This window comes from Gekko japonicus, unplaced genomic scaffold, assembly GCF_001447785.1.
Source record: "Gekko japonicus isolate JY-2015 unplaced genomic scaffold, Gekko_japonicus_V1.1 scaffold723, whole genome shotgun sequence".
Lineage (NCBI taxonomy): Eukaryota > Metazoa > Chordata > Lepidosauria > Squamata > Gekkonidae > Gekko > Gekko japonicus.
Genome location: NW_015165850.1, coordinates 588,738 through 616,669, shown reverse-complemented (window position 1 = coordinate 616,669; position 27,932 = coordinate 588,738). Strand labels below are relative to the sequence as shown.

The window sequence follows — 27,932 nt, the reverse complement described above, 5'->3', positions numbered from 1 at the left end:
TTTCAATTTCAGAATCTGACTCATGCCTAAAACATTCATTTCATATTCCCACCTATTAAAAGCAATTTTTAAATGTCAGACCATATACTTAGTGTGTGCCAACTTTCCCGGATCAGGACTAAATATAAGGCTGGGGACTGCGGGGTCTAACTGGAGAACAGAAATGTACCTCAGGAATTTTTCAATTATGCACGCACTTCTCAGCGTAAATTGCAAGTATTGTAAATATATTTGCCCTATATATGTTATAACATCAAACATGGCAGTGGCATGCTATAGTCAACCCGCAGCTTTAGGTTAGAATAAAGCCCAAACAAAACTAAAGCAAATGTAGACTTATTCAATCAAAATCTATAGTCCAACATGGCATATTAAACACTACAAAAAAAATACATCATCTTGAAGTAGTGAACTGCTGTGACACTGCTGTCCAATTACTGTGAATGGTACTATCACAGTGGCTTTGCCTAAGGTAACAGTCAATGGGAGTGAAAAGAATGTTATTTTATTTTTTGCAATGGCTGCAGGTATTCTCTCAACGGAAACAAAGTCTCAGAAAATGGCCTCCCAATAGTGTTTTTTCGAAATAAGAACTTGGAGAAGGTGACCATTCCCAGGAAAGGGAAGGGGAGAAGAAGAGAGAGAAAAAGACACAACAGTGTCCGTTGGAACAAATGGGGAGGGGTATTAGAAAGCAAACTGTAGGTTGGCTGAAAACAGCATTTTGGTACATAGACTCGGTGGTGCCATCACAGCTGGACTCTGGGGAAGAAGTTCAGGGGCCCAACTTACGGGCTCAGCAAGGGGGCACCAAGTCCTATAATTCCAGTGAGATCTGCTTTTGAGTAAATATGCAGAGAATCAGGTTAGACCACGTATGCTCACACATGGAGATGGCGGAATAGAATGAGACAAGCTTGTTGAATGTACATTGTAAGCTTTGCATTTAAAATATGGACCATTAACAGTGCAATCCTTAACAGGTTGCAGCCTTCTAAGTCCACTGAAGCCAGTAGGCTTAGAATGATGGAACTCTGTTTACGATTGCACTGTTAGTAGTGCAGTCCTAAAAAGAGGTAGACCCTTCTGAGTCAATTGACTTTTCTCCTGGTGACAAACTCAATACAGATCCAGGGCCTCCGTCTGTGTTCCACTTGTTGTTGTTGTTGTTGTTGTTCAGTCGCACAGTTGAGTCCGACTCTTCGCGACCCCATGGACCAGATCACACCAGGCCGTCCTGTCTTCCGCCATCCTCTGAAGTTTGCTCAATTTCATGTTCGTTGCCTTGATAACACTGTCTAACCATCTCATCCTTTGCCGTCCCTGTCTTCTTTGACCTTCAATCTTTCCCAGCATCAGGGTCTTCTCCAGTGAGTGCTTCCTTCTCATTTGGTGGCCAACGTATTTGAGCTTCAGTTTCATTATCTGGCCTTCCAGGGAACAGTCAGGGTTGATTTCTTTTAGGATTGACTGATTTGATCTCCTTGCAGTCCAAGGGACTCTCAAGAGTCTTCTCCAGCACCATAATTCAAAAGAATCTATTCTTTGGCGCTCGGCCTCCCTTTAGTCCAACTCTCGCAGCCATACATGACTACCTGCTTCTGTAAATAAATAAATTTACAGATCTGTAAATGAAGTAGATAGTACAAAGACAAACATCTCCGGTGCTTTCTCATCAAAAGGAATCCAAATCTGGTAGTCCTGCTGTCCCCGGAACTTCCAGTGTATATATGAAAGGTTGTTATTCTAATAAAATGTTCCAGATTGTTTTGTTGTCAATATATTCCATAAGGAGAAATGTTGTTTATTTGTTTTTGAAGCCTTACCAAAATAGGTCAACACAGATCCTTTTCCAGCTAGGTATCATTACTTGTTATTACTTACACTATTTTAGCACTAAGAGACCTAATTAAGAGCATTGATTATTATTCTAATTCCTCTACAAACATTTAAGGCCATGATCAAGAGCCAGTCTATATAAAAGGTGTGTTCAAAAGCAATGCATGATAAAGTTTTAAAGTGTTTTACTTATTTAATGTTTCACGGGATTTAACAGATTGAGTAAGAACACAGTGGAAAGCTGCAGCAGGCGGGGAGGATGGGGTATAAATTGAATAAATAAATAAATTATGCTTTTAGCTCTAGTATACCGTGCACTGGTGAAATGACTGCCATTATGAAGAACAGTGTGTGTGTAGACTGATGCATCATAGAAACTCATGTGGATAGTTACAGTGTGTTGGAGAACGGATTTGCTCCCACCTCAAAACTGTCTTACTGTGTGCAGGGCTTTACTTTTTCACACTAGGGCCACCACTGAAGCAAATGGTGTGCCTTCAGATATTCCCAAGTTGAAACAGTGCTCAAAATCTGCTATTTGCTTTAGGCTCAGAAATACCCCCAAACAACCCAGAACACTCCCAAAATTTCAGGACTGCCAAACATTTAATTTCCAAAATTTCATGGAATGTTTCGGCTTCAGGGAGCTTACTGAAGGGAAGAGACAGTGAGAACCCAAGCAGCAGGAGCTGTGAAGGAGGAGAGAGAGAATGAGTGAGCATGCTGTTGCCAGGCTGACAAATCACTGATGAACTTTGAACTTCCAATGGGCAATAGACCTGGTGTCCAGACTCAAGGCACTAGGTCTACTATCACTCTTCTGGTACCGGATACTCCCAAACCTGAAATTTTTTTACCTGAAATAGATTCCTGAAATAGTACCAATAATCACAAAATTTCACGCTAATAGTAATACCAATCCATTTTTTTTTAAAAAAAATGGAATGTACACTGCTAACACCTACTTCTTTCTATTTTTGGCCTCCTGTAGAGGAAGGCAAGGGAAGACTATAAGTGGATGTCTATGTATACGCAGCACTAGAAGATGAAATTTAAACCACTGCAACCTGCTGTTGTTACCCGACCTGGTATCCCTGCCCATTGTGAGTAATGGCAAGGACGAGTCTGGTTGACTGCCTTGCTCAACCACTGGATCTCAGGTGGTGAGAAGCTGCACTGCAATGACTTGCTCTGTTCATTCAAGCTGGTCACTTATCATTGCCACAGGGCAACGACCCAGCAGTTCTGCCCAAGTCCGCCAGCTGCCCATAGCTCATGACTGCCTGCTCCCTCTCCCAAGGCCAAATGCCTCCAGCAATCCAAGGATGGAGCAACACTAGAAGACAACAGTGTATGAATGCACAGATGTGTGAGATAGTTTATATGTAGGAGAGGATGTGAGACATATGGCATGTGTACATGGGGGCTATGAGGAATGGACACTCAGCTCCTGAATACTCAGTTATTTGAACAGGTAATACATATTGAGATGTGACCACTCCCCTATGGCTTTCTTGGCTTGCTTTCTTGACTGATCTGCTTTGTAGGTCTTGAGGTCTCTTCCATGGATTCATATTGTCCTTCAGACTAGATGTAGTCACTCTCAGTGTTCCCCATCTGTAAAAGCAATATATTTTTTTCTAGAATGTCTCCTAAAGGATGAATGCCTTAAACATTATGCCTCGATTCTTAAAACATGAAAAAAATAATCTTTTTAAACTAGAAATGTAGTTAACATCAATTTCTACTCTGCTTTCACAAGTACTTTCATGTTAAGGTTTTTTTTCAGCACTGTATTGTCAGAGGGTCGAAGAATGAAGAAAAATGCTCATTAATGCAACCAGAAATTGTTCATTAAGATTTAGGAATTAGAGGTGACACCATTCATAATAAAGCACCAGCATTTCAGTTTGGGAGCAAAATTAAATAGACAGTAACCTTTAAAAAATTTGCACTGATCCAGAAAGACAGAAAATCTAGCATCCACAATGACATTTCTAGCTGTTTGCGTAGCAACCATACAGTTAGCATATGTAACAAATATAGGAGTGGAAAGATTGTCGACAAGGTTAGATATTCACTCTTGAATACATCCAATCACATTTTTCCCAGCATGACCAGTGGTGGAAATAGGGTTGCCAACCTCAATATGGGGCCTGGAGTTCTCCCAGAGTTACAACTGGATCACCAGTCCACAGAGATCAGTTTTCCTGGACGAAATGGCAGCTTCAGAGAGCGAAGTCTACAGCATCATATTCCCATCGAGTTCCCTCCTGTTCTCAAACTCCACTCTCCCCCAGACCTTTCCCCAAAATGTCCAAAATTCCCCAAGCCAGAGTTGGCAACCCCAGTTGGCAAATGCTATTTGTACAATAGAAGCACAATCTTGATGGATCTGGAAGGAATGGTCTGAATGCCCAATTCCATCCAAATTCTAATGTGGAAGATCCCCTCGTCCCATATATTTTACTTTATGACACAGTGATATAGAATTATTTCACATAATCTTCAATAGACATCTAACAATGTGAAATCTTTTTCGGGTCTTGAGTCTTCAAATAATCTTGGCAGCACAATTAACTACCTATGCTATGCTATCAGCATCCTTCTGAAGAGGCAATATCTCCTGCACCTTTCACCCAAGCATATAATGTACAGCATACTAAATAATTAATAATTTCTGCTGATAATATTGAAAAGACTTTTTTTTAACAGAACAAAAATCATATACCCTTCCTTGTATTAATCGGGGGGGGGGGGGGAATAACAGCTGTCTCTTAAAGACAGACAACTAAAAATCCGAAGGCTCCTGTGAACAGTTTACATTGCAATGCAGGAAATCACAGAACAAATGAGAAAATCAGGAAGTGGTACTGCCTGGGCGGAAGTGACTGAGTGCATGCACTGGATCTATGCCAATCCCTTTTAACTTAACTCAAAGTAAATTATTCTATGTGACAAGCTGTAAATTGGGATGCAAGACATCACATTACCTGAGTACAGTATATAATTTGCACCTTGGTTCTGGAAAAAAGAAACTGAGGGATATAATAGGGAGGCATTGTTTTATTGTGGGAGGGAAGGCAGCACGGCATAGCCAGATCTTGTCAGATCTCGGAAACTAAGCAGGGTCAGTACTTGGAAGGGAGACCACCAAGGAAGGCTCTGTAGAGGAAGGCAATGGCAAGCCACCTCTGCTTCTCAATTACTCTGAAAGACCCTGCTGGAGTTGCCATAAATCGGTTGTGACTTGATGGCACATACATGCATATATTAATTTAATCATAACACTGCTGAAGTCACACTACTGTTGAACTGCTGAATGTGGCCACAGCTATGGTTATAGACAGGGTATCTACAGACCAAAAAAAAATAGTGGTTTTGCCAATTTGGAGAGAATCGTATGAATGCAAACTTTTCTTTTTTCATTTATTTATTTATATCCCACTTTTCTCCCCAGCTGGGACTCAAAGCAGCTTAGAACAACCCTCTCCCCTCCTCCATTTCCTTACGACAACGCCTGTGATGTAGGGCAGGCTGACGGTAGATGATGTGCCCAAGGTCACCTGATGAGCTTCCATGGAACAAGTGGGCCTCCCACGACCTTAGTCTAACACTTTATCCACTACTCCTTGCCAGCTCTCACGGGTTGCACATGTACGCTTATTTAGTTATCTGTTACTTTTTGATCCCACTGTTCCTCCAGAGAGGTCAGGGTGGTGCACATACTCCCCCTATTTTATCTTCACAAAAAGTCTGAGGTAGGTTATGCTGTGAGACAGACTGGCCAGCCCTAAATCAGCCTATGAGCTTCGTGTGCTTAGAAATTGGGTTTCTCTAGTCAATTCGACACTTCAGTCATTACCCTAGTAATGTCCCCTGCCTCTCCACGCATGTGCACTTTGAGGAGCAGCAGCAGGACAACAAAGTGAGGCTACTCAGCAGTGCCTTTTTAGCACAGGGAGGTTCAGAGTCTCTGGTTCTTCCTGTCACAGGATATGGATGTCATGTGGCTTCCTCTCACATGCTTGCAAGCTGTCACCTGGGTTAAAGGTGGATCCTGAGCCTGGAAAGGCTGAAGAGTACTGCATAAGAAAACATTCCTATACATTTTCATGGGCCTACTCTTGCTACTCTTACATATCCACATCTCGCCTGCCCCTTTCACAGTAAGCACTTAATGCAATGACCATGGACATAGGAAATGATCAATTTCATCTGCACCACTGTTTGAGAGAAATGGCATATGCAAGCCTATGTTTCTGTATTTAAAAGTTCTGTCCAAGATTACATAGAGACAGACATAAAACAAAACTTTGAGCAGTACCAACATTATATAAGGTTACAATCTACTTTATTGCATATTTGATTGTCCAAGACATTTAAAACAAACACACCATTAATTTTATGTTACACCCCAGGCTGATAAGGCAGCTGGCAAGATTTACTGTGTAACCTCCAGCCAAAACAAAATGAAGAGTGCTACAGGGAGCCAGTTTAGTGCAGTGGTTAAGAGTGCAGACTCTAATCTGGAAGAACCAAGTTTGATTCCCCACTCCTCCACATGCAGCTGCTGGAATGACCTTGGGTCAGTCACAAGTTCTTTCAGAGGTGTTCTGGAAACAGCAGTTCCCAAAAGAGCTCTCTCAGCCCCACCTACCTCACAGGGTGTCTGTTGTGAGGAGAGGAGGGGAAAGGAGATTGTAAACTGCTCTGAGACTCCTTCAGGTAGTGAAGAGCAGGGTATAAATCCAATCTCTTCTCGTCTTCTTCTTCTAATCTATCTGCACACTAAAGAAGTGGAGACACGTACAGAACTGTATGTCTGGGATTAAGGGTTATTAGAACCACTATATATGTAAACTGCCCAGAGACCCTCCGGGGTTAGGGCGGTATAGCAAGTGGAAAGTATAAATAAATAAATAAATAAACTTATGAGGAGGGCTCCTTTGGTATACACTTGGCTGGGAAGGATAAAGTACAAAAACTTCACAAAGGAGTATTCCAAATACTAATTTCATATAGAGAACAGATAAAGTTCAGCATGACGCAGACTAAGTTGTGAGCTGATGGTCAACCTCAGTGGTTTAAAAACTCACCCAGGGAACCACTGTTGTTTGGAAGCTTATTATAGGCTTATCAGTAAGATCTGCCAATAGTGGATAAACGTTCCAGTCAGGCACCTTGCCCACTACTGTGATCTTCCCCTGCAGCACGCAGGGAAAATTGCACAAATTCTAGAACATATTTCTCAGTTCTTATGAGCTGGTCTGGACAGTGTCCTGTGAGCATACACCCTAGAACATGACCAGAATCCTCTACAAACAGGGGGATTGCAACATACAAAATGCTGTGGAAAATTCCCTTAAAGTAAGAAAAACTGACAAAACACTGTCGTATGTAATAAGTAAGCCACTCTGACTCAGAATAACCCATCAAGGCAAAAGATCTCGCAGTTCAGTATCTTAAATTTTGCAAGATTGCACTTTAGATTGTAATGACTTGGAATTATAGGGTGCGTGGGAGACATTGATCATGGTACTGAAGGGTGCTATGTAATCCGGTGGCTACAGCATAGAAACAGACCAGTAAAATGAGCCCTGGGGCAAGTGTTTACCTTAGACTTCCCACTTCATTAACGAGGAAACTATGTGGAACCATCTCTCTCCAATAAATGCTGTGAGGACTAATGGAAGCAAACCAAATAATAACACATTTATTACTCCAATTGGGGGGCCTTGAGTGTGGCATGTCAGCAGCCATGCTAGACAATACAGATTGCCAAAGATTTGGGGGAATTATTAGTTTATGTAGCACTTTTCAATATACAGATTCCTTTATGGTTCTTGTATCCATCAATCCGTGTAACAACTTCTCTAGAACAGAGAAATCAGAACCAGGGTAAAATCAACCATTAAGTTTAGTGGCTGCACAGGGATTTGAACCCATTGATCTAATTTCCAAACCAATGTCTGATACTGCCACCAAATCCTGTCCCCAAATCTTGAGAATTCTGTTTGGTAAGGCTATCTTGTGGTGAAACGCTCATATACACACATTGCAAAACCTGAGAAGAAAGGCAGTCCTGGTGTTCACTTCAGGTGTTCAATATATTTGCAGATTCTTTGCCCATCCCAGTCCCTTTAAGCTACTGACTCATATACCCACTCCTTTCTATGAGCCTATTCTCGTCATCAGAACAGCCCACATGGATAAGTGACAAATCATCCATCTAGTTCCACACCCCATTTCTCTACAGTGGCCAATCAAATGGCCCACAATCAGAGGCACAGAGGCCAAAGCTTTCCCCTCTTGTTGCAACTGATGTTCAGAAGTCCACTGCCTCAAAACAGGGAGATGCCATTTAACCATTATGGCATTTAGCCACTGAAGAAGAAGAGGAGATCGAATTTATACCCCACCCTTCACTCAAAGTCACAAAGCAGCTTACAAACTCCTTTCCCTTCCCCTCCCCATAACAGACACCCTGTGAGGTAGGTGGGGCTGAGAGAGCTCTTTCAAGAACTGTTCTTTCAAGAACAGCTGTGCCAGAACAATGGCTTGCCCAAGGTCATCCAGCAGCTGCAAGTGGAGGAGTGGGGAATCAAACCCAGTTCTCCCAGATTAGAGTCTGCACACTTAAGCACTACACCAAACTGGCTTTCTCACTGATGGGCTTATCCACCATGATATTTTCTAATCCTCTTTTAAACTTGCCTACACTGGTGACCATCACCACGTCCTGTATAAGTGAACTCCACAAGTTAAGTAGGTGTTGAGAAGCGCTTCCTTTTGTCTGCCCTAGTTCTACTGCCATCAACTTCATTGGATGCTCAAATGTTCCAGTATCTTGGGAGAGAGAAAAAGTTCTCTATCTCCACACCATCTATACTTTTATAAACCTCTGTAACACTCTCCCTTAATATGATTTTTTAAAAGTGAAGAATTACAAATGCTTTAATTTTTTTTCAAGTTCCTGCCACTACTTGATTCATTTTTCATTACCTTTTCCAGACCTCCTTTTTAAGATGGGAAGACCAGACCTGTATACAGTATTCAAAATGCAGCCACAGTACAAATCTATACAAAAGAATTATGGAAATAAAATAGCCAGAATCGATATCTTTGCCATTTGTCGCTGATAAAAAGTAACCCATCTCCTCATCAACATGATGAATGCAATGCTTTGGCATTTTGCTTGATGTCAGTTTAAACAATGCATAATGAATACGTTTGCAGGTTAGCAAATGTTTGATTAAATGATAACATTGTCATCAGTGCCTGAAGTTCTAACCATTATTGGCCAGCTTAAGGCAGATACACAGAAGATATTTTCTCCAAAATAGACGCCTGGCAGAAACAGCCATAGAATAAATGGACTGCAGTCGAAAAGGGCAAAACAAAGTGGGAGCTGATGATCTCCAGCCAGATGTCAGTGGAAAAGGCCACCACACCACAGAAACCAAGAGTGAAACTGGCTCTCAGTGACTATAAGCAAGTAGACTCCAAAAGCCACATAAACTATGGAGACTCAGCTACATTTTCCCCATCATCTTTCCCAGACTATATTTGAGAAGGCTTATTGCCAGGAAGTTGACAGCCCGATCTCAAAATCTTCTAACCACAGGATCAGACCTACCCTGAGGAATCTTGTTTTGCTATGGTCCATTAAATACTTTCTTTGTGACTCAATAAAGGACACAGTGTCCGATTCTGTCAGTCAGACATGTTTGAGCAGTGAGTGGATTTCTTAAAGTGTGTGTAACACACATTTAGCACAATATACTACCCCTCCAGCACACACACTTCCTGGGCATCGGTTCTGAAACCAAATAAGAACATAAGAGAAGCCAGTGTTGGATCACGCCAATGGCCCATCCAGTTCAACACTCTGTCACACAGTGGCCAAAAATACCAGATGCCATCAGGAGGTCCACCAGTGGGGCCAGGACACTAGAAGCCCTCCCACTGTTGCTCCCCCCAAGCACCAAGAATACAGTGCATCACTTGCCCCAGACTGAGAGTTCCTATCTATACCTTGTGGCTAGTAGCCACTGATGGACCTCTGCTCCATATGTTTATCTAATTCCCTCTTGAAGCCATCCATGCTTGTAGCCGCCACCTCCTGTGGCAGTGAATTCCATGTGTTAATCACTCTTTGGGTGAAGAAGTACTTCCTTTTATCCATTCTAACCTAACTGCTCAGCAGGGCCACATCTCAACCTGTGATACTGTTCCGGTAACTATTGATGTTATGGTCCTCTTCATGGAATATGAATACCAAACCCATCACCTACCACTCCTGTTCCTCTAATTTTAATATATGGATTTTTAGGGGGACCAAAGAATTAAAGGGGGAATGTTCAGATTTCCCTTGGTGGGTTGAAAGTGCTAATACGGGGAGGGGAATAGTGCTCTGGAGGAATTTAGAAAAAGGAGATAAACAAAAGACCCTGAAGTTATCTTGGCATGCTTACTTAACTCATTGTCACCCACTGTACGCAGTAGCTCGTTTTGCCATTTTCCTGTGATGGCTTTCAATGCTGCTCCTGCTTACAGATGCAACCTCCACTTAAATGAAAAGATGTATCACACAGTGTCATGCAATTTACCCTAACCTGAGGGGCAAGAGTTGCAAGTGTCAGCAGGATCCACAGGACAGAGGCAACTCGGCCATTGCTGGTACAGGTGAAGTGAACCCTAGAATGACTGCAACTGGCAACAAAGCAGCAAGCAGAAGCAGATCCAGCGAGAGAGGGAGAGAGAACTGATTCCCATTCAAGGAGTTTGGTCCAGGGATTCTGGAAGCTACTCAAAAGGCAAATTTAAAGTTGTTTAACAATATTCCTTCTCCCTAGGGAACTGTATATCTGTGAAATTTCGTACACTAAAATAATAATACAGAAAGACTGGTTTCCCAATCCAAGTGACCACAACTTGCAACACATATCTGAGAAGGGGTGGAGACGGTGTCCTGAGGTGGAGACAGTAACTTCCAAGAAGAATGTCTCATTTTCTTAGAAATCAGCAAAAGCTGTGACCATCTTATCAGCAGAAAGGTATTTTGAACTGATCAGTCACATGCTTTGACTAGTACAAGAACCAAAAAGTTTCCCATTGTTAATTGTCTACAGCAGGGGTGGTCAAACTGCAGCTCAGGAGCCGCATGCGGCTCCTTCACACAGTCTAATTTTTTAAATGTTTATAAAAAAGCAAATTTGCATATTTTCCAATAAAAATGTGTGTGTGATATTTGTTCATGTCTTGCGGCTCTCAAACATATGACGTTTGTTCTGTGTGGCTGTTATGTTAAGCAAGCTTGGCCACCCCGGTCTACAGTGTCCAGGTTAATTATTCAAATTCTGTTACTTTTATTGGGGATTTATAAATAATTCCTTATTAGAAACTGATACAAGGTCGGGGGCTTCCGCCATCCCCTTCATGAGTCCCATAATTCTGACCTATCTCCTTAAGAACTTTACACCCTCTTCTGATGACAATATTTGTGCTTATTTATTGAGAGGGGGTTATGTATTTACTTCATTTACTCCCCGCTTTTCTCCCCAGTGGGGCCCCAACGCTGCTTACATCATTCCACTCTCCTTCATTTTATCCCCACAACAACCTGGTGAGGTAGGTTATTAGGCTGAGTGTGTATGACGAGCTCAAGGTTGCCCAGGAAGCTTCCATGGCAGAGTAGGGATTCGAACCTGGGTCTCCCAGATGCTCCTCTGACACTCTAACCACTAGTCCAAGCTATTCACGGGACCAGTTTTCCAAGAGAATAATAGTTTAGGGCTGCAGCTCACCAGGAGCCTAACAGCGCAATCCTAAATAGACCCTCCTCAACCCATTGAGCTAAACAGGCTAAGGCATAGGATTGCGCCCTAAAACACGCAGGCGCGCGCCCACAGAGACCCAGCAGTGCGATCTACACGCGCACTCAAACCCGCTGGGCACGGCCACAAGTGCTACGGAAGCAACCCTGTTCAAAACCGGACCTTCACCCTCTCCCAAGAATCGCCGCTAATCCGTTTCCCGCGAGTTACTGCGAACATCTTCCTCCAAAATCCCTGGTTGTCACATAACTTACTCATCATGGAAACTTCCACTGGCTCCGTGCATCGCGCCCGCAAACTATGCCAGAGACATTTTTAAAAACACAGGGATTTTTGTCAACAACTGAGCACACTGTGAGGAGTCATGAAGCCTTTTTTTAAATGTATCTTTAAATTTATTTTAAAAAAAATCCAAAGCCCCATGATGAAATATTCCTCTCCAACAAATGATAGACTGGAAAACTCCCCTTGACTGCTCAGAGGAAAAAACTAAGCACACACGAAGGAAATCTACTGCTCCCCCCCCTTCCAATCATCGAGGCTGAAGCACAGATAATAAAAGGTATCCTTGGTACCCCCCCCCCAAACATTAACACATTGCGTGGAAAATATATATATATATATTTTAAAAACCCTCTGCCGTCCTTCCTCCTCCCTTAAAAACCTTCACTGCGATTATTATGCATTTCAGACGATCGAAGCCAACCAGGGTCTAAAAATACACCGCCTCCACGCATCTGCCACAGCTGCTCCTTCCCGGGTCAAGTCCAGCTGCTGCTGTGAGCTCCCACTGGGGTCGGCAGGCGCATACACACAACACATACAGGTCTCCCGCCCTCCTCCCGCCGGGTTGGCAACGCACGCACTCACCGCCAGCAACCCCGCAGCTGGGATCAAGCGCTGCCTCCTCTGTTTAGTGCCACCTATCCACGAGGCAAGGGCGCGCGGGGAAGCCCTTCCTTTCCCCCTTCTCCGCCTGCCGGCCAACACCTGAGTCGCTGCCACTTCCCAGGCCGGTTTGTCTGTCTGGGCGCCGCTGACCTGATTTCCCCTCGCGCCCCACCGGGAGCCGGCGGCGCAGCGGCAGCAACACCCGCCCAGCAAGTGCTCGGGGGGGAAGCGGGCGAGGCGAGCGCGCAAAGGAGAGTCCGGCTCGGCCCGCGGGGCACCCAACAGACCCGTCTGCCTGCGCCGACCTCACCTGAGTAGGACAGGCAGCCCCGCACCTGGGCTGCGCGCAGCGACGTGCGCCTCTCACTCGGCGACCATCTCCTTCCTTCCTTCCCCGGCAGCGAAGCTTGGCAAAACAGAGCCCAGCCAGGAGTGACATTCAGATCTGCAACGCGCCTGGGAATGGCTCCCTTCTCCCGATGGTTTTGGCACTTTCCAGCTTGGAGCCGCCTCCCACAGCCAGCGGGGATGGTTAGCCTAACATAGGTAAAGGAGACAAGCTAGCCCACCTCCCCCCGGCATTCTCCCCCCTCAAGCCTGGCGCTGATACCTACCCAGCCACTTGCCAAAGCCTCACTTTGTGGTCCTGCTAGATCAGCACTTCCGCAACTCTCCCAGGAAAGCTGGGCTGCTGTCCAGTTTCCAGGGGAAAGGTGGTTCTCCCCACCACCACCACCTTGTGCTGCCATAGGAGGTATCCTCCAGCCTCTGGGTTATGGGCCAAGAGGGCAGAACAAAACAAAGATGCTTAAATTCTAGCTTTGCTCTTTATTCCCAGTTAGATTTTGAGCTAGGCATTGTCCAAAATGCTTCCAACTTGCTGTGTGTGGGGGGGTTAACCCTAAATCATACTGCATACGATCATAATCTTTAAAAAAGGTAGAAACAAAGGTAGGCAACAGGTTTAAATGGTACACCTTCTTTACCAACATGCACTATTCTTATGAATATGAGCTTTGTTATAAATCATGTTTAAAAGCAGGGACTTGAACAAGATAATATTAAGAAAAATATGAAAACCTGCAAATGCAGTGAAAAAACTAAAACCTTGTTTTAATTTCGAGGCACTATTTCAAACAAATACTTTGTTTTTCCTTCATTTTACAGATTTCCTTTCAAAAATTATATTTTGCTGATGAAATAATAAATCATTTTAAACAAGTGTTCTACCAGGTCCCATGTAGGTTTCCAAGGTATTTCTTCAGAGGTTATAGGCAGCTTTATATTTTGTTTTATTGCCACCTATTTCAAAAGAGAGACATGGCATCAAACATAAATGAGATGGTACCTGTCCAGTTTTTGCTTTGGTACAAAGAAACATGCCATCTCTTAAAAATGACAGGTAGGCTATTACATCAATTTTGCCAAGTTCTCAAGAGTGTCACAACACAAAGGTGCCAGACTTCTAAGCTGAATTACTTTATTGTGTTCCATAAGACAAAACAGTTCCACTCAATTATTAGTAGATTCTGTGTTAATTCCAGATGAGTACCTGTGTTAGTAACTAGAAGTAAAATAAAAAGATGCCCTGTGGTACCTTAAAGACTTTAAAAAAATTATTTCAGCATAAACTTTCATAAATCAGAGCTGATGTCATTGGACTTCTGTGCTGAGGCCTGCATTATTCTGGTACTCAGACTACAGAAAGTCTAAAGCAGAGGTGTCAAACTCATTTGTTATGCGGGCCAGATCTGACATAAAAGTTACTTTGTCGGGTTGGGCCATGTCTGCTATAAAATGAAATGCCAGGTACCTGAGATATAAATTTTATAAATGACACAGGCAAACCCAATTGACAATATTATTTTTACTCAAAATATAAACAAAAGCAATTGATTCCTAGGAATGAAAGCAATTGATTTACTGGGGAATCCACAAAAGCACCAATAAATATATTTAATCATATGCAAGACTAGGTTTTTTCCAAGGGATACCATACCTGCCCCCTAGCTATTTCATTTCATGACAACTTTAACCACTCACACCTGTGTGTGCCCATGCACCTGCTCCCCCCATCAGTCTCCTGTCTTTCCTCTCTCACACCAGTTGCTCACGGGCCAGATAAGAGCCCTGGATGGGCTGGTTCCAGCCCCCGGCCTGCATGGTTGACACTCCTGGTCTAAGACCTAGTTCACACACAGGATATGGGAGTGAGTCATAACTTTGTGCATCCTCTTTCATCATGCCTATATAACCTTTAACATGAACGGGGGGTTGACATGTGTAGTGGTAGCTGGGCTCAAATCTCATTCAGCCATGATGTTCATTGGATGTCTATGGCATGATCACTAGACCATGTAACTTCTAGCAGCAGCAGCAGCAGCAGCAGCAGAAACCCCTTTGAAATGTATGTCCAGAGCCTTCATGATAAGGACAACTTCACACATTATTTTTTTAATGACAAAGAAAGTACTCTCTGGGCTTCAAAAAGCCTGGTACTGGTAACATCTGAAAACGCAACTGAGAAATGAATTATGGCTTCCCAGCACTGAACGGGATGTACTTATGAAGTACAAATAATCACCAGTTTGTGACAAAATAGGAATATTCAGTGCAGCAAAAACAATACATATCCCACCTGAACACACCCTGCCTGAACATGAAACGAGTGTCAACAGTTTAATACATATGAACTTCACTCTATGTAAGCTGCCCTGAGCCCGCCCTGGCAGGGAGGATGGGATATAAATTAATTAAATACATAAATAAATAAATTCACACTTTCCCAGTGGGAACACAAGGAATATCAGAAAGGTGACACGTGAAGGGTTCCTGAACTGTCTAATTCTGAACTGGACCATGGAATGAGGATTAATAGATCAGTAAAATGGAGCTCCTGCCAACCTAGCAGTTCGGCTTTGAAACGGAGATGAGCACCGCAACCCTAGAGTCGGATTCGACTGGCTTTCGAGCAAGGGAACCTTTACCTTTACCTTTAAAATGGAGCTAGGGACAAATAAGGGGGAAATGCTTTATAAAGCTGAAGGAAAACCATGGTTTGCAGAAAAATCTGAAATCTAAAATTCCCCCAAACAACAAAAACAATGTCTGTAGTTTTAAGAAAAGAATGCCCACTGAAACTAGGTTGTGAGGGCTTAGGGCCATCATGGGAGTTGCTAAACCACCACTTTAATATTACCTAGCATTCCATAACTTGGTATCTGTAAAACAAAAGGGGTGGGTGGGATGGGTGAACTTGGGAGGCCAAAACAGGCGAGGAAAAGGTTCTGTCTCATCAACTGTCATTGCCCCTGATGGAGGAGAACTTACTGGGGACAAGCCCGGTGGCAACCACTGAAACTTCACCACTCACCCAACTCAGCCTGCTGGTGGCCACCATGCAACAACTCAGCTAGACTTTTCCAAGGGAGGGGTTGCTAGGGGAGGAAAGGAGGAAAAGCTGAAGATCAAAGGGGGACATATAAAGGTATGTTGGTTGGTGGATGGGAAGGAAAGAAGGAAGTAGGAAAAACAGAGTGTGAATGGGGCCTGCCAGAGAAGGAAAAGAAGAAACAGTGGGGTAGGGGGATACAGGGGGAAATGAGATGCCCCCCCCCCGTAAATCCTTTTGAGTGCCTGACTTATCAACGACAACAGCAACAAAACACTCTGCTTACCTAGAAAACTGGGCCTGGTTCTCTAACAGAAAATTAATTTGCGTCTAGTTTCTTTCTCTCCAGAAGAGAAGATACTCAGTTGGATCCAACCAGTTTTTCCACTGGTGAAAAAGGAAGGAGGGCACCCAAAAAGGCTATGCTGCAGATTGTGGGGAAATAAGGCAGAATGAAAAAGCTCACTGGATCCAACCCAATATGTTTTCTTTCTTTCTTTTTAACCAACAAACTAGGATGTTTCGGGCCTCAAAACTGAAGGCTTTAGTTATGCAAGAAAGAATAGGTAGAGAGAAACTATAGTGTTTCGACAACCGTGAAAAAGGACAACCCACCTTAAGACCCCTGTTGGTTAATATTCAGCATGCAAGTATTTTGGGCATAGAAAAATTATATGCAGTATATCTATTCACCAGTTTTAAAATTTTCCCTTTTATTTACTCTCACATCAATTTTATGAAGAAGATCACAGTTTCAAATGTGATAGTTGTGGGATAACTTTTATTAGGACCAAACCAGGCACCATAAAAAAGCAAGCAAGCTTTCAAGCTCCACAGTACTCTTCATCACCCAAGACAGACTTCCTGATTGCCATCTTGGATTTGAACCCAAACCTAACACTCTGTCTGCTGGACTACATCAGGTCTTATTAGATATGTATGTTTGAAATATCTCAGGGAGATAAACTGCAGGAGCAAAATAAAAGATCCAATATAGTATTTCTGAAGATGAAAGCTGAGCGAAGGAAAGCGTTGGATATGCTCGCTAGGTATAAAAGCAGTGACTAATCTCAAAGAACTACAGGGATCTTAAACTGGTTCTGCAATTCACATCATTTAATGTAGATGATTGAATTAAAATATAAATTGAAGATCTCTCCTTCTGCCAAGAATGAGTCATCTACAAATAAAATGAAACCAGGAGTGGAAAAAATCTCTCATCAACATGTACGTGGGCGAGTCTTTCAAAAAACTTCTGATGAACATATTTCTAAATGGTTACACTAAATGGACAAATCAATACGAGATGAACAGCTAGTATAATCTCATGGAATTGGACTCCCAGCAAAGCAAACGTGTTTTTGCCTTTCCAACAACAGAACAAGTCCTCTGACAGTTAGAAGAACAGCTATACATTAATTTTGAAGACCTTTTCCTTTGGTAAGACTACATCAAAGAAAATGATGTAAAATGTAAAAATGTTAAGTGACTCATTCATACAAAAGGAAGACAACTGTGAGTTAATCCCTTCATGGAGGATTAGCAAAAGACATGAGTTACCATTGTCCTTAACTCACCCTGTCACTTGTTTGGAGTTGCTCATTGGTAAATATAACACAGAAAATAGGATGAATACACACTATTTTGAAATCATCAAAAAGAAGACACATAAGGATGTATCATAAACAGAGAAACCAAGCCATAGAGTCTTGTTTTCACTTTAGTGTTCACCTGTAGTGGTGTCAGTTCTTTCCTGGTACGTTAATCCCGTTAACTGCTGTAACAAATTACAGTCTTCAATTTCAGCAACAGAAAAACTGCAATTACTGACCATCCTCCAAACTCAGCATAGTTTTTAGTCACACGACTCCTTTTGTTCTACCAACAATATCCAAGCATGCACCCAGCAACACTTAATAAATGTTTAAAAACTCTAGAGCCAGCATGGTGTAGTGGTTACAATGCCAGACTTGAATCTGGAAGACCCAAGATCGAATCACCGTTCTGCCATGGAAGCTTGCTGGGTGACTTTTGGACAGTCACAGACTGTAAGCTTAGCCTACCTCACTGGGTTGCTGCAAGGATCAAATGGAGCAAGGGAAAAACATTACATGCCCCTTTGGGTTCTGACTGGGGAGAAAAGTGGAGTATGGATAAAGTATATAAATAAATATTAACCACCATATTATATTTCCAAACTCTTATGCTGTCTCCTCTGCTTCAGGCAGCATAAGGGACACCTATGTATTGCCATGTAGCACGTAGGTCTGACACTGAAACATTTTCTGATGAGCCATGCTAATGCGCACATTCTCTTAAAATCACCAACAATGCAAAAGTAACTATACAGAATTCCAGCTGGTATCTTACAAGTAGGCATCTCTAGTCAGTGTATTTCTTACAGGGCTCTTTTTGTAGAAAAGTCCAGCAGGAACTCATTAGCATATTGGGCCACACCCCTGACAGCACAGCTCATTAGCACATTAGGCCGCACCCCCATGTTACCAGAAGTGTGGTCATCCAGCTACACCCACCTTTTGCTTGTTATTCTGTTTACCTTGCTTGTTGTCAAAACCCAGGGCTTTTTTGTAGCAGGACCTCCTTTGCATGTTAGGCCACACACCCCTAATGTAGCCAATCCTAATGAGTTTCTGCTGTTGGGTGTGGCTTATTATGCTAATGAGTTCCTGCTGGGTGTGGCCAACTTGGGAGCCAGCTGGAACTCCGTTCCTGCCCCAAAATAGCCCTGCTTCTAAACACTATGCAAAATACTATGCGACCTTCTGATCATTCCTCTCAATCACAGAGACCAGAAGCTTAAAGTTAGCCAATAACTCAGTGATTCCAATCCAGGCCAATCTGACTGATCAGCAAATGTCTTCTCAGGCAATAAGACTTTTGACATCTTGAAGCTACTGCCACCAGTTGTACGGCATGTTTAAGATAAAACAGGCTGCAAGTGATCCAACAGTATGATGTACAAACTGTTCAGTAACTTCCTTTGAAGGCAAACAACCACAAGAGACAATATAGAACTTAGCTAAGCACTAAGATGTGTAACTGCACCACCTATAGATTGGTGGTGTTCCTTATACAATCATTATTTATCAAACCCTCCTTCTGTTGTGGCACTCAGGCGGCATACATGCCTTTCCATCCGTGATAAATGTCTGCTGAAGAACTTCAGGCAAGGTTGCTGTAATACAATATTTGCAGCCTTGAATACCATATACTGTACTTATCCATACTTGCTCCACAGAGTATCAGGTCAATGAAACTACTACTTCTACAAACCACAATCTGTTGGCATCAGTATAAAGCAAAGCAAGATTATAATATTTGATGTATCTTTTTAAAAATCATACAAACAGAGATACAAACTATGGGTACTTACACAGTTTGAGAGTTTGCATCCAGTCCTTTTTCTAACTGGAGAGTTAATACTGACAGAACTAACTTCAGCTTAAAGCTACAACACTTCATGTAGCACATTGCAACAATTTAATTATATTTCTAATTGTATTCATTAAGGGCATGGCTCAGTGGTAGAGTATCTGCTTTAACATGCAAAATGTCCCAGGTTCAGTCTTCAGTAACTCAACTTTAAAAGATCAGGAAGTAGGTGACATGAAAGACCTGAGACCCTGGAGACTCCCTGCCAATCAGGGCAGACAATTCTGACCTAGAATAGGCGAATGATTTTGCAAGACAGCTTCATGTGTTCCACGCACTAAGGTATCATTCTGAAACCTTGCTCTTCTCCTTGTTTCTGCTATACCTTCTAGAATTGGCAGGAATACAGTTGCTGGCACAGCAGGTTACCACTTCAATTAAAGCACCACCTGCCCTGAATAAGTGGGTCATGCCAATTTGGGTGGCATTGTTATATCACTTGTGGATAACAGTGCTCCTAATATAGCTATGAATCCATGTTTGGCTTAAACTATTTCACATAGATTTTCTTACAGTATACTGAATTCCACTAATTACTCATATAACTTTTCAATACATCCTTATAACACATTATTTGGAAGATCATATCCGATATTGTAATGGATACCCTTGGCATCCTCTACTATTACTGTTACAGAAACTCTCTCAAGCTACTATTCCTGCTCTGTCACATGTTGCAGATCAGTTTATTACAGTGTTGTGGCCAGACTAAAAATAGCCAAGACAATGTTGTTGTCTTTCGTATTCCTTACTATGCCATCTCAGATGAAGCAAGATGAATACATGAGTAGGCACCCCAGAAAAATAGAAAGAAATTATTTTATTTTCAAAATGAGGAAAAACACAACCCAAAGTCACAGTCTCATTGCTTATCACCTCGGATTTCCATTAAAAAGTTATCAATTAAAAAAAAACCTACATGAAACAGCAAAGAATTCATTGACACATGCATGCATGGATGCATAGGGCAAAAAAAGAAATTAGTCTATAGTTCTCATACCAAAACAGACAGAAAATCTATTTTAGAAGACACAGTTTTTTAAAACGCTCACCATAAAACCATCAGTGCTGAAAGAACACAATGGGTTCTCTGCCCTCCATGTCTGCATCCACGCAAACTCAAGTTGTTTATTCAAAGCACTGAAATTGTAATAATTTCCATACTGTCTTCTACAGTAGAACACAGCCTTGATAATACTATTCAGGGATCATTCTCATGCCCCAGCTCTGCTAAGGGTTTCCAACCTCCAGGTGGGACCTGGAGTTCCCCTGGAATGACATCTGATCTCTGGATTACAGAGATCAGGGGCGGGGGGGGGGGGGAGAGACTCTATAGCATCATATCCCTGCTGAGCTCTGCACCCACCCCAAACTCCACCCTTCTCAGGCACCGCCCCCAGATTTCCTGCCCAAACTCCACCCTTCCCAGGCACCACCCCCAGATTTCCTGCCCAAACTCCACCCTATTCTGGACACTTCACATATGTGATGCTTCTATTCAGGGGTCATTTCGTAGAAAAAGGGCTAGGGGTACTCATTAGCATAACTCATTAGCATATGCCACACCCCCTGACATCACCGGAAGTGTGTCCTCCCTACAGCCGGCGGCGACCTCCAGCGGGCACCAGCAGGGAGCTCCAGGCCCCTCCCTCCCGCACCTCAGCCGGGGGGATGGCGTCCCCCCGCGTCCCCCCCCCAAATGACCCCTGCTTCTATTATTCCAAGAGAGTGGTGATATACAGAAGGCAGCAGGGGGAGATGGTCAAAGGTTTAGCTGGCAACTGTGAAGCTTCCTCAAAGGCCAGTGATACTTGTTTCTATCAAACTGTCATGGCAAAATGGCAAATGGCTGCCCAAGTGCAATAAAATGATTGCTAGAATGACACGTTTGCCTTCTGAACTTAAGGCAAAAATGTTTCTCCCGAACAAAAGGTTTACCATTAATTAAGGAACCCACTTCCTCACACAGAACTAAGCACGTTCTCTGAACAAAACAGTACTCTGTGATGCTTTTATAACATTTCTGCTTCAAAATCCTCTTTTCAAAATGCTAATTGATCCTCTAAATGAGCTTTATTAATCGTTGATGGAAAACTGGCAACACCAATTAAGGCATGCTTTGGCAACCTTCTAAAATATCCAATTAGGTCAAAATGTCCAATCAAGAAAGCGCTTGAAAGAAATGAGGGCAGGGCCTTTAATCCTATAAACCTCAGTGCATTTAGAAGCAGACTAAATTCAACAGTGAGGAAAAATAAAATAACCAAAGTTAGGCAAAGTTACACACAAAGGAGGGGTACACTGACATCTGAACTGCACAGAATAACGCATCACGAGTTTACCATTTCTATTACAATACTTTAATTAACAAGCCAACCAATTCCCATCCCACCTGCTTGACTTTGTTTGCCTCCTGGTAAACAGATTTATTTACTTTACAAAATTTATATCCCAACCTTCCTGCCCTCACAACAGCCACCAAGGCAGCAGATGATGTCCAAACACAACTACCTTCAAATCTCCCTATCATGTTGGCTGGGTCCATTTCCCATGTATTCCTTATCCTATCAGAAGACTGATTTTTGTACACTGAAAGCAGACATCCTCATCTCCCCCCTCCGTTAATAAAGATAACCTGCTTCCAAATTAGCAGGTGATCTCTTACATAAACTAGGTCCCAGTTCAAAGTAGGGTTTCCGATTGGAATATTTCCTGGGATTCCAACTACCTCCAGGCAACAGAAATCAATTCACCTCAAGAAAATGGCCACACTGAAATGTGGTCTCGATGGCATTATGCCCATAGTTCCTAACAAACACAACAACACTAGTACGGAATTAACAGTTACTATAATGCCTTAATTGTTCATGCATATTCTTATGTTAGATGTTTTATATACACAAACAATGATATAATCTCCTTCTGTAGATCTGTTTCCTTTTGCAGAGGCTTCAAAGTACTCTTGTTGAGTCAACATCAACCACAAGAAAGCAAGATTTCAAATATAATAGCATTCTCTGCAAGTATCTCTAGCCTCCCGGTCTACTGCTATAATTTGCATTCAGTTGCTGTTTAATTTGGAAACAATTCCTTCTGACATATAATTAAGCTCTCATCAGTCTCCAAGCGAGTCCCACACTGTGACTGACGCTATTGCCCACCTTTCTCTTTCTTCTATGCTTTCTTGCCCAGTTGTCATGCGGCCATTTAACTAATTTTTTTTCCTGCCACATCCTTAGTAAACCTTGGCAGGCTTTCAAGCCTAGAGTGACTGAGATGTTGTTATATGACAAAATCACTGAAGCCATGCAAAGCCACTGAAACACTGCGAACAGGTGAAGCATTCACAGCTCTATGGGAAAACATTCCAGTTTACTGGGGCACTCTGCTGTTGACATGAATGTCAACAAAGGAATTTCAAAAAGAGGCTGCAGGTGAGATTTCTGAATCCCAATTTAAATCAGTAGGTTTAATTGTATTAACCACAGATAAGATATCACACCTTTCTTATCTTATTTTTTACCTGTAGAGTTTGCAAGGCAAGAGGAATTAGAAATGGTTTCCCATTACCAGCCTCTGCATATGACCCTGTTACTCCCTGGTGGTCTCCCATCCACATACTAACCATGGCTGACCCTACTTAGCTTCCAAAATCTGACAAGATTGCCCTAGCCTGGGCTATCCAGGTCAGGGCTCTTATCCATTACAGGGGTTAAATTACTCATCATAACCTAGGTAAACCATGATATCGCTGAATACAATGGTTATGTGCAGTCAGTAAGCTTATCAGATATATTTTAAAATTTTGCATAGAAATGTCATTTATTTAATGGCTGTTTAATGCTGTGTTCCACATCCCCCCCACACCTGTGAGTTTATGTATCTGAATAGTAAAGTTTCAGTTCAGGCATCTGATGAAGTTTTTATATTAGTTAATTTATTATTTTACTTGTACGCCAGCGCAAGCCTCTGATGAGGCAGCACAGAAATCTCCTAAATAAATTCATGAATAAATAAGTGGGCCCTTGCCTGCAGACATTTATGATACAATAAGTATATTCATATTTAAGGTGCCACAAGAGCCCTTTTATTTTTTGCTGCAACAGATGGCTAAGGCTACCCCACTAGAATGTTGCTAAGATTCTGCAGTCCCGAGTCCCCAGTCACTTGAATTAAACCGGGCTTGCTTTCTACATTCTCTAGAGCTGGCCTAGACATCCCTTGAACCAGCTATGTACTGTGGCTTGCATGGTGTGCGATAAAGCCTTGAAGCCAAACCAGAAGTGTATAAAGCTCTGGGAAAATGCCATATGTGATTGCCTTGGCATGTACGGCCTGCGGATTGTAGAGGCCTGTTCCCAGGTAATAAGTGTCTAAACTTATTATGGCAATGGGCCAAGAGTGCTTTTATTGCAGATAGTTGCCAGTTTCTGTCATTTACTGTAAATGTAATGTGATCATTCTCTAGAACATTTACACTGTGGTTTAAGACAAAAATGTCTGACTACCGAAATTCAACGCTCTTTCCTGACTTCCTGGCAGCTTGCTGTGAAAACTGGAATAACACCTTAATGTGCCAGTCCTTTCAAACAACAATAAAAAGTATTTTCATTCACAAATGTCTTATATCAGTATCCCACATAAAAAGTACATTATATAAAACAGTAGTCTCTTTAGAAGTAGCAATTTACCCTTCAAACACAGAGGTGTTAGTGACAGGCTTCACTATAATAGCTGCGCAGTTGGTAATGAGGTAGAAAGCTCAGAAAGACAAAGGACCTCGGTGAAGCCTCTGCTACTGTCAAAGATCTAGAATGGTGTCACAATTGTACCTTAATATAGGTACGGCTGCTCATATCCTGTCATTACCCCCAAATTTTAAAAAAATACCAAGGAAAATTATATTCTGCACTCTAAAAAATGTATACAAATTAACAGAACATACTTGCTTTGCTGAGTGTGCAGGCTATGGTCTGAATCCGCTATTTAGCATTTGGAAAATGTTTACTGTGGTGATAGGAAACGAGGTATAGGATGGGCTCTGTTGGTTTATGGGGTAGAACAGAAACCTGGAAGAAGTACCGGAGCATTGAACACTTTTGCAGACACTGGCTGCCGTCATATTTTAAAATGTACCCCACAAACATAAATGTCGTTCACAGTTACAAAAACCAACCACTAACAAACCAACCATACAGCACAATAAGAAGGGTTTTATAGGAAGAGAGGCAGGAGAGGGAATGAGGAAGGGCAAGCAGACATGCCATTGATAAAATTCAACTAACTATTGCCAGGCTAGGGCCCTCTAATAAGTCAAACTAGGCCCTGTTCATACGAGGCGTTTTGGGCCGGGAGAGGGACGGAACGGGGGCGGAGCAAACAGGCGCGATCCCACGGCAACATCTGGGAATCGTTGCCTGCCCGTCCCTGTTCCGTCCCAAACGCTGATACCGCGCAGCAAAAAAACACCACCTACCTAGGTGGTTGTATCCCTTGAAGCGGCTCAAGGCGGGCCGTGGGATCGGCCGGCGCGTCCTTGCGCCGCCGCATCTCGGCCCCCAGCCATACTGCGCATGCTCCAGCATGCGCAGTTCGGCAGCCTCCCCCTCCCATCGGACTCTTGCTCCCCGGCATCTGATCGTGCCGGGGAGAGATGCGCCGCGGCTGAGGGGATCTGTGGGATCCCGCCGCGGCGTCTCAAGTTCGGTGCGGCTCTGATTAGCCGCGTTTCAGCCGTCCCATGTGGCAGGGACCCTAGTCTTCTTTTATGCAAAGATTCTTCCCCATCAGTGTGATGTAGTGGTTACAGTGACTAACACGCAGGCTTGAATCTCCACTCAGCCATGAAAAACTCACTGGGGGACTAGTAGGGTTGTGGAAAGGGCTCGAGGAAAAAAAAAAGTCCTGTCCCTTTCATAAAGGCTTAGCATGCGAAAATTGGCAGCTGTGGCAAGTAACATCACCCAATAAATATCACCTCACCGCATCTCTGTTAAAAGGACAGGACATTTTTTCTCAACAACCTTAATGACTAGTCACTCACTTTCGGCCTAGCCTACTTTTAGGCAACTGGCAAGAGCTTGAGGGGTGAGGACATGGAGGGCAGGCTATGGTGCATGCACCAAGATGCCACTTCTGGGGAAATTTGGAAGTGATATCTGGTAGGTCTAATAATTGTGGAAACTCCATAGTTTTACCATAGAGTTTCCAGTGATGCCTAGAACTGCCACTGACACTTCTTGGTCTCCCCTGGAAGTAACGTTATGGCTCATGTGATGCCAACTTTTTAAAAAAGGTTCTGCCACCACAGAGCAGCAGTGGGCACTGCCAGCTGCTGGCAGGAGGCCTCCCTCCATAGCAGTAGATCTGGCAACCCTGCCTACTTTACGAATTATTTTGAGATTCGAATGGAGAAAGAAACCTTGCACCTCCCTTGGAATACGAGTAGAATTAAAATGTGACAGATTATATTGAAAATACAACCCTGTATTTTCTTTGTGCCTAAAAATATAAACTTGGGATGGTAACCTAGTTGTAGTAAACATTTCTGGAATAAATCACGGAAAAAGTAAACACTTTTGACATCCTTATACTATCATTAACAAAATCTTAACCAGCTTCAGTGGTTTGTTTGGGAAATTCCTGTGGTGGGGTGGGGCCATATAACTATCTGCAAGCAGGAGGAGGTAAATCATGTCTCATGTTTAATAAATGGTACTTTTAGAACTGTGGGGGGGGGGCACAGCTTTGTGGTCCTTAATCAGCAAACACATGAGTGTTATGCCCTTTAATGTCCCCATTTTATTTCCATCATCAGTTTAGTGGGCAAGTGTAAACGCTGAACACAAACACAGAATGAAGCAGCTACCGTGCGTCCTGGCTGTCAGATGGAAGAGGGCTAGCACACTTGGCTGTCTGACTTGTCTGCTCACATAGCTGGATAAAAGAGATGGGATGGCCTCCAGCAAGAGCCGCATCTTGCTTACTTTGCAGCAAGAGCAGTATACAAAGGCAGATCTCTGGCATCCACTCAGCGTAGGAATCAAGCTTCTAAATAAACTCAGAGGAGGAATCTCCTCATCAGCTGCATTGGGTCATATTTTTCCAAGGTTCTTGGGCCAAAGCCACTTTGCAGGCAACACATTTCAACTCCTTTATTTGTTTAGACTTTTAAACGTTCTCTTGCCCCCAGAGTATAGACCAGATACTATATACTGCAAGGACACACTGCTCTTGGAAGCACTGCAGCCAGGTGAACCGTCATTTCTACTTCCCTCCCCGGTCCTGTGCAGTTCAGTAAGATTTAGTCTGATCACCTGTGTCTTTTCTCAACAGTAAGTGCCCCTCAGTACGTATGATGGATCTGACAAGTATTTGTTGATAGGATTGCAGCCTTATTTACATGCTACTGGTAGTGTGCATAGAATTGCTGCTCTAGTTTGTATACTGTCAAGTATGGATTTTGGGAGCGGTAGTTATTAAGTAAGGGTGTGGTTTTGTGTATGCGTCTTGGAGAAGGTTTTCCCCAAGATTCAAATTAAAGCTGTTTCATTGTCAAGCCCCTTCAAGATAAAACAGAGCGAGTAGAAAACTACACGAAAAGGGGTGGGGTGGGATGGGGGGGGGACGACAAGTTGATTGCAGTGTAATTTCCTATGCTAGCAATACTGTTGGGGAGGCCAGACTCCTAGTGAAATTGACTTCGAATCTCACAGTACACTCCAAAAGAATAATCTGAAAAGGACAGCATAGGATCCGGTATTCTTTGGCCCGTAAGGTTGGAATCCAACGCCTATTTGCTAGGGGGACTCAACGGTGGAATCCTATAGAAACCCACTCCAGTTTAAACTCACAGGCGGCCAAAATTGAAGCCCGCACTGTCACTCAGAAGAACTTGGTTCAACATGGTTAGGATCGCGACGCATGACTAATTTGCGTTAGTCATCTTGGGAAATGCCAAGGCCCTTTTGTTTTGTTTTGCATATTTCACCTTCCTGTTCAAAAACTTACTTCCCAACCTTTCCGCCGCTACCAAAACTAACCGCTCGTAACGACCCACGCGCTGGCGATGAGAGACGCCCCCCTTCCCCACATCCCAGCCTGTTTCCAGCGCGCCGCGCTCCCTTTTTGTTGCACTCCATGCCCGCCAAAAGGCTTCCGTGCCATATATTTTTAATTAGAAACTCCATTTATATCCGCCCGCCTTTCTCTGCCGCTTCGGTTGCCGCGTTACAAAGTCTCCCGGTGCCTCCCCCTCCCGCACGCTCCCCTTCGCCCGCTTGGCCCGGCGAGTTTGTTTGCGGGCTTGCAAAGTCCGAAGAGGCACCCCCCCCGCGCTCTCTCCGCCGCCCCCCGCACTCCTCGCGAGAGGGGAATGCAAAAGGGGGACGGGCTTACCTGGCAAGCGCGGCTGGAAGAGACCAACGAGAGACGACGAGGAGGCTCCGGCGCTTCCGAGGGCGAGAGGCGGCCTGTGTCCTCAAATGACCCGGCTGGCTGGCTGGGAGGGAGGGGGACAG

The 27,932-nt window shown here is 43.3% G+C and overlaps 1 protein-coding gene across 1 annotated transcript in view; it reads right to left on the bottom strand.

Moving 5' to 3' along the window:
- LOC107110331 (thyroid hormone receptor beta) overlaps window positions 1–27,865 on the bottom strand; it is a 241,136-nt gene extending 213,271 nt beyond the window's left edge. Inside the window, exon 1 of the mRNA XM_015411104.1 lies at window positions 27,811–27,865. The gene's annotated coding sequence lies outside the window, so the exon portion shown is untranslated. The remainder of the gene's footprint in view (window positions 1–27,810) is intronic.
- Window positions 27,866–27,932: the final 67 nt, after the last annotated feature.